Source organism: Oncorhynchus tshawytscha, linkage group LG05 (genome assembly GCF_018296145.1).
Source record: "Oncorhynchus tshawytscha isolate Ot180627B linkage group LG05, Otsh_v2.0, whole genome shotgun sequence".
NCBI classification, from domain to species: Eukaryota; Metazoa; Chordata; class Actinopteri; order Salmoniformes; family Salmonidae; genus Oncorhynchus; species Oncorhynchus tshawytscha.
In genome coordinates, this window is record NC_056433.1 from 20,445,976 (window position 1) to 20,459,399 (window position 13,424).

Below are 13,424 nucleotides of genomic sequence, written 5' to 3' on the forward strand. Positions count from 1 at the left end.
CTACTCCCCCGCCTCCTGGGTCTGAGAGGCTGGTCTCTACTCCCCCTCCCCCACTTCCTGGGTCTGAGAGGCTGGTCTCTACTCCCCCACCTCCTGGGTCTGAGAGGCTGGTCTCTACTCCCCCACTTCCTGGGTCTGAGAGGCTGGTCTCTACTCCCCCCACATCCTGGGTCTGAGAGGCTGGTCTCTACTCCCCCCACCTCCTGGGTCTGAGAGGCTGGTCTCTACTCCCCCTCCCCCACTTCCTGGGTCTGAGAGGCTGGTCTCTACTCCCCCCACCTCCTGGGTCTGAGAGGCTGGTCTCTACTCCCCCACTTCCTGCGTCTGAGAGGCTGGTCTATACTCCCCCACCTCCTGGGTCTGAGAGGCTGCTCTCTACTCCCCCCCCACCTCCTGGGTCTAAGAGGCTGGTCTCTACTCCCCCTACTTCCTGGGTCTGAGAGGATGGTCTCTGGGTCTGAGAGGCTGGTCTCTACTCCCCCACCTCCTGGGTCTGAGAGGCTGGTCTCTACTCCCCCCACCTCCTGGGTCTGAGAGGCTGGTCTCTACTCCCCCTCCCCCACCTCCTGGGTCTGAGAGGCTGGTCTCTACTCCCTCCACTTCCTGGGTCTGAGAGGCTGGTCTCTACTCCCCCCCGCCTCCTGGGTCTGAGAGGCTGGTCTCTACTCCCCCTCCCCCACTTCCTGGGTCTGAGAGGCTGGTCTCTACTCCCCCCACCTCCTGGGTCTGAGAGGCTGGTCTCTACTCCCCCACTTCCTGGGTCTGAGAGGCTGGTCTCTACTCCCCCCACATCCTGGGTCTGAGAGGCTGGTCTCTACTCCCCCCCACCTCCTGGGTCTGAGAGGCTGGTCTCTACTCCCCCTCCCCCACTTCCTGGGTCTGAGAGGCTGGTCTCTACTCCCCCACCTCCTGGGTCTGAGAGGCTGGTCTCTACTCCCCCACTTCCTGCGTCTGAGAGGCTGGTCTATACTCCCCCACCTCCTGGGTCTGAGAGGCTGCTCTCTACTCCCCCCACCTCCTGGGTCTAAGAGGCTGGTCTCTACTCCCCCTACTTCCTGGGTCTGAGAGGATGGTCTCTACCCCCCCCCCACCTCCTGGGTCTGAGAGGCTGGTCTCTACTCCCCCACCTCCTGGGTCTGAGAGGCTGGTCTCTACTCCCCCCACCTCCTGGGTCTGAGAGGCTGGTCTCTACTCCCCCCCCCCACCTCCTGGGTCTGAGAGGCTGGTCTCTACTCCCTCCACTTCCTGGGTCTGAGAGGCTGGTCTCTACTCCCCCGCCTCCTGGGTCTGAGAGGCTGGTTTCTACTCCCCCACTTCCTGGGTCTGAGCCTGGTTTCTACTCCCCACCTCCTGGGTCTGAGAGGCTGGTCTCTACTCCCCCACCTCCTGGGTCTGAGAGGCTGGTCTCTACTCCCCCACTTCCTGGGTCTGAGAGGCTGGTCTCTACTCCCCCTCCCCACTTCCTGGGTCTGAGAGGCTGGTCTCTACTCCCCCACCTCCTGGGTCTGAGAGGCTGGTCTCTACTCCCCCTCCCCCACTTCCTGGGTCTAAGAGGCTGGTCTCTACTCCCCCCCCCACCTCCTGGGTCTGAGAGGCTGGTCTCTACTCCCCCACTTCCTGGGTCTGAGAGGCTGGTCTCTACTCCCCCTCCCCACTTCGTGGGTCTGAGAGGCTGGTCTCTACTCCCCCCACCTCCTGGGTCTGAGAGGCTGGTCTCTACTCCCCCACTTCCTGGGTCTGAGAGGCTGGTCTCTACTCCCCCTCCCCACTTCCTGGGTCTGAGAGGCTGGTCTCTACTCCCCCCACCTCCTGGGTCTGAGAGGCTGGTCTCTACTCCCCCTCCCCCACTTCCTGGGTCTAAGAGGCTGGTCTCTACTCCCCCACTTCCTGGGTCTGAGAGGATGGTCTCTACTCCCCCACCTCCTGGGTCTGAGAGGCTGGTCTCTACTCCCCTCCACCTCCTGGGTCTGAGAGGCTGGTCTCTACTCCCCCCCCACCTCCTGGGTCTGAGAGGCTGGTCTCTACTCCCCCACTTCCTGGGTCTGAGAGGCTGGTCTCTACTCCCCCTCCCCACTTCGTGGGTCTGAGAGGCTGGTCTCTACTCCCCCCACCTCCTGGGTCTGAGAGGCTGGTCTCTACTCCCCCACTTCCTGGGCCTGAGAGGCTGGTCTCTACTCCCCTCCACCTCCTGGGTCTGAGAGGCTGGTCTCTACTCCCCCCCACCTCCTGGGTCTGAGAGGCTGCTCTCTCCCCCTACACACACACACACACACACCTTCGGGGTCTGAGAGGCTGGTCTCTACTCTCCCCACCTCCCTCTTCCATACCCACCTCTTGCTTAAAATCAGTCAAATTTACCTGTCAACACCCTCACATACTCCAGTGCCGTGCACAAGCTCTTTCATGTGTGACCCAGGGAATAGACTAAATAGAACATTTAGTCCTACTGGGACTTGCCCTACCAATCCCTCCCATAATGAGAGATATCTGCATTTTAAACCAGTGCGTTACTGTAAATGTATTCCTTTAACATGTTTAATGACTAGCTGTGATCAAGCCGACCAGCTAATGACAGCAATAACAATATTGGGTCTCAAAACCCTTGAAAGGGATTTCAAAGGCAGTTTTGATATTATAATTTGCAACAAATGTGGCAAAGTATTCGAGAATTAATTTCACGTGTCCTCCATATCATCTAAAACAGTGTAAGCTGTTGAACATTTAATTTGCCAAAAGGGGGATAAAATTTCCTCCTCCTTTATCTGTTTGTTTTCACGATCCATCCTTGGAGGATAGAAAACAAGAGCCACTGCTAAAGATGCAGGACATGAATTGAAAACATTAGTCAGAAAATGGCTGCCGTCGTTGAGTCTCCTTGACGGCATCTTGAAACAGTATGTCTTGTGTCACCTCTTAGAATAGTCTGAGCACGAGGCTGGTTTAGCATTGGGCGATGTGTGCAAGGGCATAATGTACTGTGTGTGTGTGTGTGTGTGTGTGTGTGTGTGTGTGTGTGAGAGAGTGTGTTTGTATGAGAAAGAGAGAGTGAGCGTGCGTCCTCCATTCCCATGCAGAAGGAAGGATTCTTGTCATCCCAAACATACCCCAGCCTCTGCCCCTGTGACATGCAATGGGGGCCCGGCCCCAGCCCCAACCCCAACCCCAACCCCAACCCCAGCACCATGCCTCAGCCACAGCCCCGGTGTGCCATGGTATCAGTGGTTCCCAAGGCTGCCCAGCCTGGGAAAGGCTGTGTGGAGTCGTTCCAAAATCAGCATTACATGCATTATTGTTCTTGTCCAAGTCCCCAGCACACAATGAAAACAACAGCAACAGCCACAATCTCAAGCCCTCCTAATACAAGGCTGGCCTTAGTAACCTGTGAGCTGCCTTCTTTAAACAAAGTTAACTGCTTCATGGCAACAGATGCGTTCTCTTTTCTTGGGGTCCGACAAGGACGTCCCCTTTAGCCACACCCAAAATGAGTGCAAAACAAATGGATGTCTTACAGAATGTGCAATACAGACCTTGGATCTACTGTGTAAATCCATTACTTTTGAAGAGCACTGAGAGCTGCACCTGTTAATACCCTGTATTTGCTTGTATCATTAATGATTCAGCCCTGATTCAGCCCTAAACTGTCTATTTAATATTTAGAATTATTTTAGACTTTATGACAATCTGTGAGCAATAAATTAATCCATCCCATTTAATATCAAAACATTTGTGTATATAATTTCAACATGTTAGCTAAATTAACTATCCAGTCCTATCTAAATAATCCAGACTCTTCCTTATTGTTGTTCATTTTGTCAGAGACAAATGACCCTCTGTTTATTTTCCCTAAGAGTGGGAACGAGCTGTCACTATGACAATGCCCTGGCTGGGCGGATTCCAAACCTCTGGACTCCAATTACATTATAGGCCCTTTATTAGTGTTTAAGGTCACAAAGAGACAAGCAAGTGCATCCTATATCAGGAAGTAGTGTGCGCCTCAGGAGTGAAATATTTGGCTTTTAGTCGGAGCAGTGGCCGTGAGTCGGATATCCTGGGAAGTGAGAATGCGGCAGACTGGGTCCAGGCATCGTACAGGCCAACACTGGCACAGAATACAACAAAATGGCACACAACAAAATGGCACAGAATAATAGGTCCCTTCCTGACATTCTCCCTATCACACTGCTGTATTTCTGTCAGGCCTTTTTAAAACCAACATTTGTATTTATTTATTTTACCTTTATTTAACTAGGCAAGTCAGTTAAGAACAAATTCTTATTTTCAATGACTGCCTAGGAAATAGAAACAGTGAAAAAAAGTGGGTTAACTGTCTGTTCAGGGGCAGAGTGACAGATTCGTACCTTGTCAGTTGGGGGGTTTGAACTTGCAACCTTCTGGTTACTAGTCCAACACTCTAACCACTAGGCTACCCTGCCACCCCAAAATGTCTGGAGTTCCCCCTCACAGGCTCGGAGGCTCTGTTCAGTAGCCCACAAATCCTCCCCCATTCTGCATTGACAGCTCCTGGTCCAGAAAAGGTGTGTCCAGATTGCATCACTCCATAGGGTAGGTATGCATGTTCATGCCCAGAGAACTCGAATGCTTGAGGACGAACACATTCACTTGTCTGGTGGTATGTTTTTTTGTTGTTGCAATGACAGACCTTTAGCATCCCTGTGGAACAAGTGGTACAGAACATATTTATAGACACATTACAGATGGATGCTCCATTTCACTGTTTCTATTTCCTGTCTAGTCACCTGAACGTTTGGTCAGGATACATGCCTTAGGAAGTTATGGGTCTCCCTACAGCTTGTTTTCTATTTCACTTTTGAATTGCAAAGCTTTCCACCAAAACCCTTCAACTCATTCATTAAAATCTGCAGTAGCATCCCTTGCCAAAAACAAAAATGTACAATGTTTTTCAAACTTACAAAAATGACCAGTCCATATGAACAGCATGGAGTGTCCGATTTGTTGTTTTCACCTCTAAAAGAAGGAAAGGCACACACACACACACACACACACGCAGCATGCGCTATGCACACTGGAGGGACTCCCGTGGTAAATTTGTAAAAGGAATTAGCAGTTGGGAGTGAGGAAGTCATAAGTCACACATAAATTGACCTGACCACTGTGAAGTCACTGCCCTGGCCTGCAGGATACAGCAGGGGTCTTCAGTGGCGATTTTAGCATGTAAATCTTGTTCGATGATATAAGATCATATTCGATGATTACATTTCTCTAAAACAGGGTATAGGCTATATGTGCACCACCAAGTTAGAACAGTAGGCAATATTAAGCGGTGAAAATAGACCAAATTATTAGGGTGAGGCACATTGAACATTGCATGTCACAAAAGATACACGTCATATAACACTATTTGATGCATTAAATAAGCTTTTAATTTGACATTTCACATAACACAATTCTATTATAGAATGTTGTGTGTGCTGAATTTACACGTGCAAGCCAAGCGCCACCACTACTATCAGAACAACTGTCAAAGCTGTACAAAAAAAGTTTGCAACGGACTGGGGACCCTCGGACTGGGGACCCTCGCCGCAGGCACAGGACTGAGGACCCTCGCCGCAGGCTGGGGGACTGGGGACCGTCACCGGAGACTGGGGACCGTCACCGGAGGCTCTGGACTGGAGACCGTCATCGCTGGAGGCGTTGTGTCATGGATCCTCACTGCAGGCTCCGGGCCATGTATCATCACTGGAGGCTCCGTGCCATGGATCATCACTGGAGGCTTTGTGCCATGGATCATCACTGGAGGCTTCGAACGTGGGGCCGTAACTGGTCTCACCAGACTGAGGAGACGTATGGGAAGCCTGGTGCGTGGAGCTGCCACAAGGCTTACCAGGCTGGGGAGAGATACTGTTGGCCTGGTTCGTGGAATCGGAACAGATCTCACCGGACTGGGGAGATACACTGGAAGCCTGATGCGTGGAGCAGGCACCGAATACACTGTGCAGTGGAGGCGTACTGGAGGTCTCAAGCGTAGAGCCGGCACAACCCGTCCTGGCTGGATGGTTACTTTCGCCCGGCAAATGCGGACCAGAGACACAGTGCGCAGAGCCGGCGCAGGATATCCTGGGCCGAAGAGACGCACTGGAGGCCAGGGGCGCTAAGCCGGCACCATCCATCCTGGCTGGATGCCCACTCTAGCCCGTCAAATGCGGGGAGCTGGAATGTAGCGCACCGGGCTGTGAACGCGCACTGGAGACACCGTGCGCTTCACCGCATAACACGGTGCCTGACCAGTACCACGCTCTCCACGGTAAGCACAGGGGGTTGGCTCAGGTCTAAACCCTGACTCCCCAATCTCCCCGTATGCCCCCCCCCCCCAATTTTTTTATTGGAGCTGCTTCTCAGGCTTCCGTGCTAGCCGTGACCCTGTGTAACGTTGGGCCCCTTTACTAGCTGCCTCCGCCTTCCTCGCTGCTTCCACCTGCTTCCACGGCAGGCGATCCTTTCATGCCAGGATCTCCTCCCACGTCCAGTATCCCTTTCCTTCCATAATGTCTTCCCATGTCCATTCTGTCTGCTCTTCCCGGCCACGCCGCTTGGTCCGTTTGTGGTGGGTAGTTCTGTCACGATCATCGTCACGGAAATGACCGGACCAAGGTGCAGCGTGGTGGGCGTACATTTTCCTTTATTATAAATGTTGCCAACAAAACAAAAAACCACAAAATGAACGTGAAGCTTACTATGGCTATACAGGCCACTAACAAAGATAACTACCCACAAAAGACAAAAGGAAAAAAGGCTGCCTAAGTATGATTCCCAATCAGAGACAATGATAGACAGCTGTCCCTGATTGAGAACCATACCCGGCCAAAACATAGAAACACAGAACATAGAGTTTCCCACCCGAGTCACACCCTGACCAACCAAACATAGAGAATTAAATGATCTCTACGGTCAGGGCGTGACAGTATTACTTTCTTAGCTACAGTATACATATCTCCCTTGCATATTATAGAATTTATGCAGCAGCATACAAGACATTTTTGGACTCACCTTGTGAAGATTGCACGGCGGCCATTGTCGTGAAATTTTGTCATCAAACTTAGTCTTCAAAGTCTGGCATTCTCTGGATTTATGGTGGAAACTGGAGAAAAAAACACACAGCCACTCCATTGAATAGCAGCCTAAAGTTAGGGGTTGCATTGCAATGCTTGCAGTTAGCCACTGATTACTTCCAAACGACTCATTGTTGAATTTGGGATTTCCAACATGTTGAGTACTCTTTATGTCCATTGGCCGATGAGCACCAATACATTTTATCTATATTTTCCCTTCCTTATTTCTCTTCGTATGACAAGGAATAAAAAGGATTTGCCAGTAGATTGTTTGTGACTTGATTCATGATGATGACTGCTAGCTAAGATTTTGAAAGTATGATGTTGACATGATCAGTCCAATCAAAGCTAATGTACATATAACGCGATTTGACGTCATTTTATCTGTGGCCAATGACCTTGAGTCTTCTTGGAAGGGCACATGTAATATAACTCTATGGCATGATCCAAAGGGCTGATATGTTGGATGTCTACCCTTACTAAGGACTTAAATTTGGCGATGATGTACTGTCCCCATGAGTGACAGAACACTGAGCCAATCACGGCACAATGCTCCTATTTTCTGCTGGCTCGCCCCACCACCACAGAAAGCACTGAGCTAGGCTGAAACACCTGCATTTTGGAGCTATGTGTGTATGCAGCTTTATTAACTGAATTATATATATTTTTTTTTACATTGTTTGCAAATATGTATAGATATATATTTATTTTTGCAAAACAATGTGTGGCTCAAAACAAAACAGGTAGGGCTCTTCCCCACCTGCCCTGAATGATGGGTCAACACTGGTGGTCTCACTGGTCTGGTAAAGAGATATGCTTTTAAACTACTTTGAAACTACTGACCCTTCCCCATAGTATTCTAGTGTACCACTGTCGTTCATGGGAGTACATTTTGACCCCCAACAACACACACGTGCACACTTTGTTTGAACTTCGGAAAGTCCGAAATAACCAATACCATTAGTACAGAATTGAATAGGCAACTGAGTAGCTAAGTTTTCTTACGCAAGAGATTTCTCACAGACGTCCTAGTGTGTTCAGTGTCTCCAGACTGACCTCTCCCCTCCAGCACCCAGACAGCCATCTCTCCTTGGGGTGGGTGTAGACCCGCTGGCCCTGAGGAGCCACAAGGCTGTCCAGGAAGCAGCTCTCAGCCGGATACTATCAGGGCAAGACCCGCTAGAGTCACAACACTGATACAGCCGGTCACTGGCTCCTGATAAACAATGCTAAATATTGTTGTTATGGGCTGTGCCCCATGTTGCCCTATCACTGTGTTTTCTTCCACTATGAAGGATGCCTGTGAAATGGCAATAAGGTTGTGTTCACACACTGTGCAGGGAGTTTGTGATGAGTGATATGGATGGGAACTATGGTCATTGATGTGTGGGTAACACTTTATTTTAACAGTGCATTTACCAAATGCAAGTACAAGATAAATATCATAGGAAGCAATAGCAATTCCCATATGACCAACATTTCTTGAAGCCCAGCTGCATCATGGGAATGGACCTTTGTTTCAGGCCAGTCTTGAGATTAATGCCATTCTAATTCAAGATGGGCTTTTCACGGTCCCCCATCACTTTTGGGAAGACACTAAAGCGCTACAGCTTATCAGTGATAAGACCTGAAGGGCACTACTACCACACGTGCTTGACCCTTGCCCCTCCTCTCTGGCTCTCTATACCCAGGCAGCCCAGTACATTCTGCCCCAACCACCATGGATAATCTCTGGAAGAATGTGACAACAGTGGGGTCAGCTCCCTTATCGGGGCGCGTGGTGGTTGCCAAGGGGGCGGCCGGGTGCCAGCAGGCCCCCGATCACCCACACGTCCAGCTCCTCTTCACACACTCAGCGCGGGAAACACTGGGAGGGACAGCTGTGGCTGCAGAGGCCCAGGCCTGGAAAATACCTGTCATCAACGGGCCCGCAGAGCACCCAGAGGAATCTGAGGCCGTTCACAACAACCACCACAGATAGACGCAGGGAGAGAGAAAGGTGTCCCCGATAACTCCCAGATACACACTGCTCTGCTCTTTCCCACTGGGCTGGCAGATATCACGTGCCTGGACTAGGAGGATTTTTCACCCTGTATGAGAAACTGACCTGGGAAGGAAAGGAAAACAAAAACAACTATTCAGTTTTTCTACTTAGACGTCAAGGCCATTTTTGAATATTCAAAAGTCTTTAAAGTCATCTTAAAAGAGGACTTGGTTCTGTTTTATCATATAAATGACCCTTCCCTGCAGAAGCATCGTCCACTCACACAATAATGGCTTGATTGTAGATAGCGTGAATGATTTATCTGTCAATTTGTTTCTGTTGAAAGTATTGACCAGCCATGCTTACCTCATAAAAGGATATGGGACCAGAAGTTTAGTGGCCTCTTGGAATAATCTATTTATGTGATCTCAGTGAAACTTGGGCAGTGAATGGACCTGGAAGTGGCTGCCCATTGTTAGACCGGTCAACAGGATAAGCTGACAAATCTATGAGGCATAATGGCACACTCTATTCTTCTTATTGACCAAACATCTGTGGGGGGTTAACTGGTAGTTAGAGAAGTCCATGGGACCCAAGCTGGCTGCCCAGAGACGTGCTGCAGCCCTGTGTGACTGCGGCGCCAAGCCAATGGCCGTCGCTGCAATTGTTCGTAACCACGCTCTTTGTTTTCCTGTCGTGGATCTGGTTGCTGGTCTTGGTTCAGGTCCACCGATGAAGACGAAGCCACAGCCTCTCCTCTTTCCCAGACTGTAACCTGACAGGACCTGACTGCCAAAGGGACAGAGTAAATAACGGGCGGTGACAGAGGGCTGGCACGACACACACAGGGGCCTTAGTGTGCTCTAGGGTCCGGGCCAGGCAATGGCCAAGGCCTGTAGGGAACGGACCGTGCGGGGTTAAGAGAAGGTCCCCTCCTCACCGGCACTGAGTGACCACTCCACTGGCCTGGCTGAGAACTCAAACAGACAGATATTAGCACAGATCACGATAATGTGATCTAATGTACCCACTACGAAAGGGCAGTGTAGAGATTATTTTGTGTCTCTTTACCCCCAATGAAACCCTTTTCCACAGAGAAGAAAGCCCAGCAGGGTGGAATGGCGGGTTAGGCAAGGCTGTCATATCTACCCACTGCAGTTTGAGATGAATGACCATGGAAGGGAAGCTTGCTCTTGAAATATGTCATGGCTTCTGCACTTCTCAGAGCAGGACTGTTTACTGGACCCAGAGTGGATGCGTCCACACATCCATGACCTCATATCCTGCATCACATCCAGCTAGCTCCCCATCATGATTTTTATTTCCTACCTAGCTTTGTCTTATGGCTCTGGTTTCTTCTCTGATGGGAGGATGTAGTCAGAATGGTTGGTATAATGGACAAATTGGGCCCCTTTTCGTTTACCAGCAAATCTGATCCCAAAGGCAGAAAATATGTATTTTTTTGTTCAACTTGTCCCTTTGAGATGGAAATTTAGGGCTGGTTTGGTGAGAGCCAGCAGTGTTGGCAGAGCAGGTGCCAGTAACCACCTTACACACACACACACACAAACACACACACACACACACGTACATACACATGCAAGTACGTTAATACACACACCGCCCACACAGCCTGCACATGGCTTTCATGTTTTAAGATCAGAGGCCCTTGACCAAAAGAACAAATTTGAAGTAACCCTGCAGACTGTAAGTGTTTGATATCTGAAACAAGACTCCTCTCATCTAAAATGCCACTTTTATATCCCAGCCTACTTGTATTCTCTCCCAATGGACTTTGTCCTCACTGTTTTTCATTTTCTGTGCACAAAGGAAGATAACCGTCTTAGTTAAGACCTACTGTATCAGGTCCTGAAAAAGACGAACTTCCTGAATCTATTTATTGTGAAGATGTGGAAGAAAAATGTCTGAACATGGGGTTATGGACTCCTTTTTTGTCATTTGATTTAACTCTGTGTATTTCTTGTGCTACCTGTTGATGTCACACAGTTTAGACACATAGATCAAACTGATTGGTTTGTTTGCAGCCCCCTGTCTGTTCCATTGGAAGACACTGTGTGAGATCGTACAATTGTATGAAGAAACAACCTGCCACACACCATCACACTCAGGAAACGCGGCCTCCCCAGAGGGTGGTCAGGGCAGAGGTCACACAGACCTCCCACGGGAAACACATAAACACATCCCCTGAGCTGTGATGTTGTTGTCACTGGACATAGATATTACCTGCCTTGTAACCTCTCGTAATGCATTCTTCAAATTGCAATGAAGGTAACCAAAGAGCTTGCAATTGAAGTCAGACATTGGAGATCACTAATACTTAAACAATGTGATGAATAAGAGAACATAAATTAATGTTTGTTTGTTGTTTTTACGGCACCAATATTTGTTATTTTGTACAGGCAATAACATAAAGATAGCTTTGTGTGCTTTTCAATTAGTTGTAAATCTATTCTACAAATCTTCCTCTGCAAAGTAGTTTTCAGATAGTAAATAATTAATTCCCAATTAATACCAATTACTTTCTGCATGGAAGCACATACTTTCAATTGACATTGCTAATTAACTTCTGATCAAGCATCTATCACCCCAGCACCCTGAGAGAAGAATGCCAGCCAGCGCAAGATATCACAGCGGGTATCTGAAACACCAACCTCTGGAAAGACACGGTGCGGCCCGGGGAGGTGGCGGTGGGAGTGGTACGGTAGCCACAGCAGTAGGGGGGATTTTGTCGTGGGGCTGTTGGGAAAATAATAGCTCCGAGGTAGACCGTGGCAAACAGGAAGGGTGTGTACAGGATCTCATTGCAGCTGCTGTGCCGAGCGTCGTCTGTTCCCACAGTCTTTGATGTGCGGGCACACAGCGCTCTGTGCCATGAGATAAACACTCTGGGATAGCGGGTTTGTTTGTGTTACACATAACTCCTTAATGAGAAGTGCCCGGGCCAGCCGCTGGGAGCCTGTGAGAACACCAGATGGGGGGGAGAGAGATGGGTGTGCGGGCAGCGCAAGGGTAGTGGGATACGTGTGGTCGACCGCGTGCTAATTGATCATTGACATGGACGCCATTGATTGCTTCACGCCATGGTATTTGGGTTTCTATACCGTCGTTTCCCAATGGGGACCCTGGTTTCCTCTGCCACATTCCCTTGGTTGTCTGGGATAGGTTTTTAACTGTCTTCCCACACCATAGGTTGATACTATAATAAACGTTCAATAGATAATGTTATGGAAATAGCCCAGGCCTGCTGCCTATTCCTTCCAGAATTTAGCCTATGCATTTTGTAGTCTACATTACTCTTCCCAGAGCTTGGTCCTCAATAGGCTACACTGTCCCAAAAATACTTATTACAGGAAAAATGAATACACATAATAATGATTTATTACTTGATCATCACCGTATTAAATAGTTAATTAGGTTATCCCAGAAGGGGACATCAGTCCATGTTGGTCATTTCATGACCATTCCTGTTCACATTATATTTGTGACCCGATTCAGGAAACAAGGCGTATGTCACACACACGACTTCACAGGAGAGACGTTTGAACGTAAACATTTTTTTTCTTCAAAATGCGTTATTTTGGGGCAGAAATGCCTTCTTGAACTTTCATGTATCTTAATAACAAACTTGTATGCCATCTGTAAATACCAATACAATTGTTAAATTATGAGCCTTTTTTGGTTAAGACACAGAAAAATAAATTAGCCTTCCCACTAGCTATGATTGGCTGAGATAATTAGTGGGTTGTGATGGGTGTGGAGTCAGGCGCAGAGAGCAGAAGTTTCACAGGAAAAACGCTTAATTTCCGCTCTGCTGGCCCGAGGAGCTTCTTCGAAAAAAAAGCACAGGGGCGGAGCTTCGGTGGCGTACCCGAGCGCTGTGAGAGCACGGCTCCAACCCCAGCCTCGGATGCATCCACCTCTACTATGAACGCCAAAGAAGGGTCCAGATGCGCAAACACTGGCGCGTCAGGTAAACAGCGCCTTCAAACGATGGAAAGCTCCGTCCGCCTCTGCTGAACCACTGCAAACGCACCGGCCTCCCCTTCAGCAGTGAGGTAATAGGAGCCGCTATCTGGACAAATCCCAGGATAAACCTCCGGTAGTAATTGGAAAACCCTAAGAATCGCTGCACCTCTTTTACCATGGTCGGAGTCGGCCAATTACGCATGGCTTTGACGAGGTCACCCTCCATTACCACCCCCGAGGTGGAAATGTGATAACCCAGGAAGGAAACGACTCGTTTGGAAAACTCACATTTCTCCGCCTTCACGTACAGGTCATGCTCCAGCAGTCGCCCAAAAACCTTGCGCACCAGAGACACATGCGCAGCG

At 49.2% G+C, this 13,424-nt stretch overlaps 1 long non-coding RNA gene across 1 annotated transcript; it reads right to left on the bottom strand.

Annotated features, from left to right (window-relative positions):
- Window positions 1-6,983: 6,983 nt before the first annotated feature.
- On the bottom strand, window positions 6,984-12,096 carry LOC112250127. Its single transcript, XR_002953494.2, has 3 exons — window positions 11,745-12,096; window positions 8,094-9,195; window positions 6,984-7,117 (listed from the first exon to the last, which is right to left on the bottom strand). It is a non-coding gene; the product is annotated as an uncharacterized LOC112250127 (long non-coding RNA).
- Window positions 12,097-13,424: the final 1,328 nt, after the last annotated feature.